This window comes from Heterocephalus glaber, unplaced genomic scaffold, assembly GCF_053883595.1.
Source record: "Heterocephalus glaber isolate CG9 unplaced genomic scaffold, H.glaber_assembly_v1.0 deba00001613, whole genome shotgun sequence".
Classification (NCBI taxonomy): domain Eukaryota; kingdom Metazoa; phylum Chordata; class Mammalia; order Rodentia; family Bathyergidae; genus Heterocephalus; species Heterocephalus glaber.
In genome coordinates, this window is record NW_028258384.1 from 7,123,157 (window position 1) to 7,130,454 (window position 7,298).

At 36.0% G+C, this 7,298-nt stretch overlaps 1 pseudogene; it reads left to right on the forward strand.

The window, feature by feature from the left end:
* The first annotated feature begins 1,565 nt into the window (after nt 1–1,565).
* LOC101708528 (non-selective voltage-gated ion channel VDAC3 pseudogene) lies at nt 1,566–2,716 on the forward strand (annotated as a pseudogene).
* Nucleotides 2,717–7,298: the final 4,582 nt, after the last annotated feature.

Here is a 7,298-nt window from a genome sequence, read left to right on the forward strand (position 1 = left end):
TATGTCACCAAACTATCTTTCAACATTGGAGAAATAAGGACTTTCCATTAAAAAGAGCACCTTAAGAAATTCATGACTACCAAACCAGCACAGCAAAACATATTCAAAGAAATCCTAGATAGAGACAACAAAACCAATAGCACCAAAACACCTGATGGAATGAATATATCAAACGAGTTGAGCAGTTAAGCAAAAGGGAAAAATAGTGGAATCAGCAATGGAAACATAAAGAAATGAAAAAATTCAGTAAATACCTTTCAGTAAAATGTATCAAGGTAAATGGTGTTAATTCCCCAATCTAAAGACACAGACTGGCAAATTTGATCAACCCCTCTAAAATAATAATTATATGGTAACTACAAGAGACACACCTTATCCACGAGGAAACAAAGACTGAAAATTAGAATGAGAAAACAATGATCCATGCAACAGGAGCCAGAAAGCAAGCAGGAAGAGGTATTCCATTTTCAGTAAAAGTGGTTAGAAGAGATAAGGAAGGTCAGTGCATATGGGTAAAAAAAAAATTCTACAAGAAGAGATAACAATTATGAATATATATGAACCCATTGTTGGCACACTGAAATTCACAAAATAAATACAATTGAACATAAAATGTCAAATAAACATAAACATAATCCTAGTGAGGGACTTCAATACCACACTCTCCTAAGTGTGCAGGTCAATAAGAAAAATAATTCAACAAGGAAATACCATTATAAAATGATGAATAACAACATTAAACAAATAAACTTAACAGGTATCTATAGAGTGTTTCACCCAACAGCAACAGAACACTTTTTTCTCAGGAGCTCATGGGACTTTCTCTAAAATAGACTACATTTTAGGCCATAAAGTATGCTTAAATAAGGGCAAAAAATCTGAAATAATATCCTTCATACTATGAGATCATGCCACAATAAAACTAGAAATTTATGGACAAAGGAAACTACACAAACATGTGAAGATTAAGTAATATGCACTTAAATAATCAAAAAAATCACAGAAGAAATCAAGACAGACATAGAAATGTTTCTGTGAATCAAAAGACAATGGCAGCTCAATATACCATAAGCAATGAGACACAAAGGAGGCAGTTATATAGTGAAGTTTATAGCTGTGAGTGTCTACTCTAGTAAAATAAAGCACTCCCAAATAACCTAATGATGCACTTCAAAGTCCTAGAAAAACAAGAGTAAGATATATCTAAATCTTGTAACCGAAAACAAATTACAAATATCCAAATGCAATTTAATACAATTTAGATTATAAAAATAATACAAAGGAATAATGAAAGAGTTCATTCTTTGAAAGCATAAACAAAATTGATAATCTCTTAGCCAACCTATCAAAAGAAGGAAAGAGAAATCCTTATCAATGGAACTAGAAATATAAAAAGATGAAATCATAATACATATTGTCAGAAAATTATAAGAAACTACTTTGAGAGGGGTGTGCAGGCGATGCTTCTATGAGCGAGGCCGCGCAGGTGCAGACAGCGTTGGCTTGAAGGAGACCTTCAGTGTTACCCTGGCAGAGCCGGACGGGCCCTGGGCTTGAAGAAGAGGACATTGCAAGAAGAGGACATTTGAGAGAGAACATTATCTGCATGAATATATTTCAATATGTGTAACACACCAACTTACTGTGACCTAGGAAAGGCTGCCAAGGAAGTCTTCAACAAAGGATACGGGTTTGGCATGGTCAAAATAGACCTGAAAACCAAGTCTTGTAGTGGAGTGGAATTTTCTACTTCAGGTCATGCTTACACTGATACGGAGAAAGCATGAGGCAACCTAGAGACCAAATGCAAAGTCTGTAACTATGTACTTACCTTCACCCAGAAATGGAACACAGACAATACTCTTGGGACAGAAATCTCTTTGGAGAATAAGTTGGCAGAAGGTTTGAAACTGACTCTTGATACTATATTTGTACCGAACACAGGAAAGAAGAGTGGGAAATTGAAGGCCTCCTATAAACGGGATTGTTTCAGTCTTGGCAGTAAGGTTGACATAGATTTTTCTGGACCAACCATCTATGGCTGGGCTGTGTTGGCATTTGAAGGTTGACTTGCTGGCTATCAGATGAGTTTTGACACAGCCAAATCCAAACTATCTCAGAATAATTTCGCTCTGGGTTACAAGGCTGCAGACTTTCAGCTGTACACTCATGTGAATGATGGCACTAAATTTGGAGGTTCTATCTACCAGAAAGTTAATGAAAAGATCGAAACATCAATAAACCTTTCATGGAAGGCTGGCAGTAACAACACCCATTTTGGCATCGCTGCTAAATACAAGCTGGATTGTAGAACCGCTCTGTCTGCTAAAGTAAATAATGCCAGCCTGATTGGACTGGGTTATACTCAGACCCTTCGACCAGGAGTCAAACTGACCCTGTCGCTTTAATTGATGGGAAGAACTTCAACGCTGGAGGTCACAAGGTTGGGTTGGGATTTGAACTGGAAGCTTAGTGTGGTTTTGAGTAAAGCCTCAGATTTATGCCTGCAAGTGAAGAGAAATGAACCCACTATGTTTTGGCCTTAAAATTCTGTGAAATTTTAAAAGTGTGAACTTTTTATTCTTCCAAAGAATTGTAATTCTCCTCACACTAAAATCTAGAGATTGCAAGTCCATCCTCCAGGTGGTTCTTGAAGGCAGGCCTGGAAGTTGTCATGTTTGTGCCATATTCAGTTGAATTCTACAGTGTTAATTTAAGCATGTTCCTCAGCGACCATGTAGTGTCATGTTAAAGAAAACAACCTGACCCCCCCGCACTGCCCCCCCCCCCGGTTTGTACATTGCACCCTGCGTGTCCCACACCACTTTTTCATGACCTTTTAATATATTGGTCTCTGTGCTATAGTGGAATCTTTAGTTTTGCATCAGAGTAAAATAAAATAAACCCATCACATTTGGAACAACAACAAAAAAAAAGAAGCTACTTTGAAAAGTTTTTCCAATAACTTGAAAATCTAAAAGAAATGGATAAAATTTTAGATAATATGAATTACCAAAGCTGAACAAAGTAAATATGAAAACATTGAACAGACCAGTAACTGACAATGAAACTGGGGCAGTAATAAAATCCCTATTATCTAAATAAAAAACAGGACCTAGGGGATGCTAAATTTTACAACTTCAGGAAAGAACTAACATGAATACACTTCCAATTCTTTCAAGGTAATTTAAAGGGAACAAAGACTGCCACAAATTCATTCCTTGAAGAGAGCATTATACTGATGCTAGAGTCAGATGAGGATTTAACAGCAAAAAGAAAATTGCAATCCAATTTCTTTAAGGAACATAGACGTAAAATCCTCAACCAGATACTTGGAAATACAGTGCATCATATTATTAAAAAATCATAAAAAATATCATAAATCATGAACAAGATGGCTTCATCCCAGGGATGCATGCATAGTTCAACATATGTAAATCAATAAATCCAATACAACACAAACAAATAAAAATTAAAATCACATGATTATCACAATAGGTGCAGAAAAAGCCATTCAAAAATGCAACATGATTTCCTAAAAAATTTCTGATGAAAATAGGTATAGGATAAACTTTTCTTAAACTGATAAAAGGCATTTATAACAAACTCACTAAGAACATCATACTAAATAGGAAAAAACTGAAAGCATTTCCTCTGAAATCAAGAAGACATAAGTGTTCTGTCTCACCACTCCTGTTTAATATAGCCCTTGAAACTTTACCCAGAGCATTCAGGAAAGAGAAAGAAATAAAAGAGATATAAATAAGAAAGGGAGAAGAAAAAAATCCTTACTTCTAAATGTCATGATCCTTTCCATAGAAAATTCAAAATACATCACCAGGAGACTCTAGGAAGGCAATTCACTAGGTGACAGGATACAAAACAAAAGCAAGAAAATCAACTGTCCCTATACATCAACAATCAGTCCACTGAGAAGAAACAGGAAATCAACCACATTCACAATAGATACAAAAATAAATACCTAAGAATTAAGCAAAACAAGTTAGGGGCCTCTAAAGTAAAAATTATATTGCTGTGGAAAAGAGATTGAAGAAGGCATTACAAAATAGAACAACATTCCTTGTTGGACAGGCAAAACCAATATTGTGAAAATGGCCATATTATAAAAACTAATAGATAGTTTTAATGCAATTTCATCAAACACCATAGACATTTTTCATAGAAATTGAATAAAACATTCTAAAATGTATATAGAATCAGAAGTGACCTAGAATAGCCAAAGAATCCCAAGGAATAAGAGCAAAGCAGGAAGTATTACAATCTCAGAATTCAAAGCCACAGTAATAACAACATGGCACTTGTTCAAAAACTAGACATGTCGACCAATGGACTAGAACAAAGGAACAACTCTATGGAACTTCAGCCATCTGATTTTTGGCAAAGGTGTCAATGATTTACAGCACAGAAAAGATAACTTCTTTAAAAAATGCTGCTTTGAAAATTTGTTATCCATGTGCAGAAGAGTGATCTAGATCTGTATCTCTCATCTTGTACTAAATTCAAATCAAAATAGTTCAAAGATCTAGACTTTAAAATGGAAACATTGAATTTGCTGGAAGGAAAAAACTGGTAAAAATATTAAAGGCATAGGCAAGGACTTCCTGAACAGAACTTCACAAGGTAAAATAAGAAGAAACAACAAACGGAACTATAAAAAATCAAAAAGCTTCTAAAGAGGAACCAACCAATGGAGGGAAGACAATTTGTATCATGGAAAAAATATTCCTTGCTAATCCTTAAAGAGAAGACTAATATCTAAAACACATACAGAATTCAAAAAATAGGCCTCCCCAAATAAGCCATTAAAATGGACAATTAAAATGAATAGACACTTATCAGAAGGATAAATAAATGTGACCACCAAAACCATGCAAAATATTCAATGTCTTTGGCCACTAGAAAGATGCCAAATAAATAAATAAATAAATAAATAAATAAATAAATAAATAAAATCAGCCCTCAGATTTCAGCTTACTCCAGTTAGAGTGCCTATTTTCAAGAATTCAAAAAACAACAAATGTGGATGAGGTTGTGGGGGGAATAAGCAAACCCTTCCAGATTGTTTTTGGGAATGTAAATTAGGATAAGTGGAATAAGTATGGAGATTCACCAAAATATTAAATGTAGAAATTTCATTTTATCTAGTTCTACCTCTTCCAGCTATACATCTTCGACCATGGAAACGGCCTGTTTGCCCATCTACAAATGAATGTAGAAAACATGGTATATATTCACAATGCAGTACTATGCAGCTATAAAAATGAAAATTTGAGTCATTTATAGGAAAATGAATGTATCTGAGATCATTATAGTAAATAAAATATATCAGACCCAGAAGGTTAAATATCACAAAAAAATTAATTTTAAAATACCCACTCAAAACTGAGCAGATGAACTGAATAGAACCTTTTCAATAAGAAAAACATACAAACAATAAATTCATAAAAATATTCATTGCCTTTAACAGTGATGAAAATCAAATCCAAAAAACTTAGATCCTATTTTAATTTATTCAGAATCTATATTATTAAGAATACAACAAATGCTAATAAGGATGTAGGGAAAAAGAACCCTTCTACAGTTTTTGGTTGGGATGTGAACTAATATAACTATTATAGAAATTCCTAAAAAAACCTAAAAATTAAAATTCCATTTCACTCAGCTATATATCTCCTCGATATATTGCCCAAAGAGTTAAAGACATTATACTGGAATGATACATTAACATGTTTATAACAGTGCAATTCACAATAAGTAAAGTCTGGAAACAGCCTAGAAGTCCATCAGTACATTAATGGATAATGAAAAACTGGGATATACACATAGAAGAATATTATTCAGCCACAAAGAAGAATGAAGTTATTTTCAAGAAACTGATGAAACTTTCTTTAAAAAATTCTTTTATTGGTACATTGTAGATATACAACACAATTACATTTCTCATTGGGAATTGTACCTTTATATAATGCACCTTGGTTCTTATTTTTTCCCCATTCCTAGCCCACCCTTGTGAAGAGATTTTTTATGTCATCTTCACTCTCTCCTGTTTCTTCATTGAGCCCAATCAGTCTTATGTTATTCTTCTTTGCATCATCTAGCAGCTGCTGGATTGATTTCTCATGTTCCCTTGTAATTTTGAAGCAATTTTTCTTTTCCTGGTCACTAATTGCAATCTTATCTTCTGTATCTAAAATTCTGTCCTCACATTGGCTCATTCTGCAGTGTAGACATTCAATGGAGTTTTTCATGTCCTGGAAATCTATTTGCATCTGTTTTATGGATTCCATTTGTTTCCTATGTTGGGATTCCATCATGTTCCTCAGCTCCTCTCTAGATTTATTAATCATGTCTTTCTCTAGGAGCACAATTTCTCCTGTTATCTGAGAAATTATTTCTGATTTCATTTTTTCCAGATTCCCCTTTTGTTGCCAGTTCAGTGGGTCCAGGTGGTTGGATATCAGAGTGTTCCATCTCATTTCCCTTTGGGGTTGCTGTAGGTGATCTGGAAGCATGGTTTTGAGACTGATTTACGTTTTGTCTCATTTCTACTTGGTGGGTGGCTGTTGGTACCTGCATGGATTACCTCCTCTGAGCTGGGAGAGGTGGGACAGGGGCCAGGAGCATCAGTAGGGATGGTGGCTCAAAAGCCCCTTCCTGTGGCCTGGGAGCAGTGGGAGGGATGGTGGCCTGGAAGCCCCTTCCTCTGGGCCAGGAGTGGCAGGACAGAAGGTGACCCAAAAGCCCTTTCCTCTGGGCTGGAAGCAGTGGGAGGGATGGTGGCCAGGAAGCCCCTTCCTCTGGAACAGGAGCAGTAGGATGGTGGCTCAGAAGCCCCTACCTCTGGGCCAGGAGCAGAGGGAATCAGTACTGTGGTCTGGTGGTCCTGTGTCCTCTGCGTCTTTGTAGTGTGGAACCAGGTGGCTGTACAGAGGAGCAGGGGGTGGGGGGGTGGTGTCCAGTGGATTGTTGCTGGGGTGCAGGCTGATTCAGCGTGTTCTGCATGACTTGTGACCCCGGTAGGGCATGCACAGACCTGCCTGTCTGTAGCGGGCTGATTCAGTGTGTTCTGCATGACTCCCGACCTCCGAAACTGGATGAATCTTGACACTATAATGTTATGTGAAATAAGTCAATCATTAAAAGTTAAATATCCTAAAAAAAAGTTAAACATCCTAGTTTTCTCTATATGAGTAAACTAAAATATAAATAACTGTATAACAGACAAAAAGAAGAAATGAAACAAGAAAGCAGAATTTTTGGTCATGAGGAAGAGAACT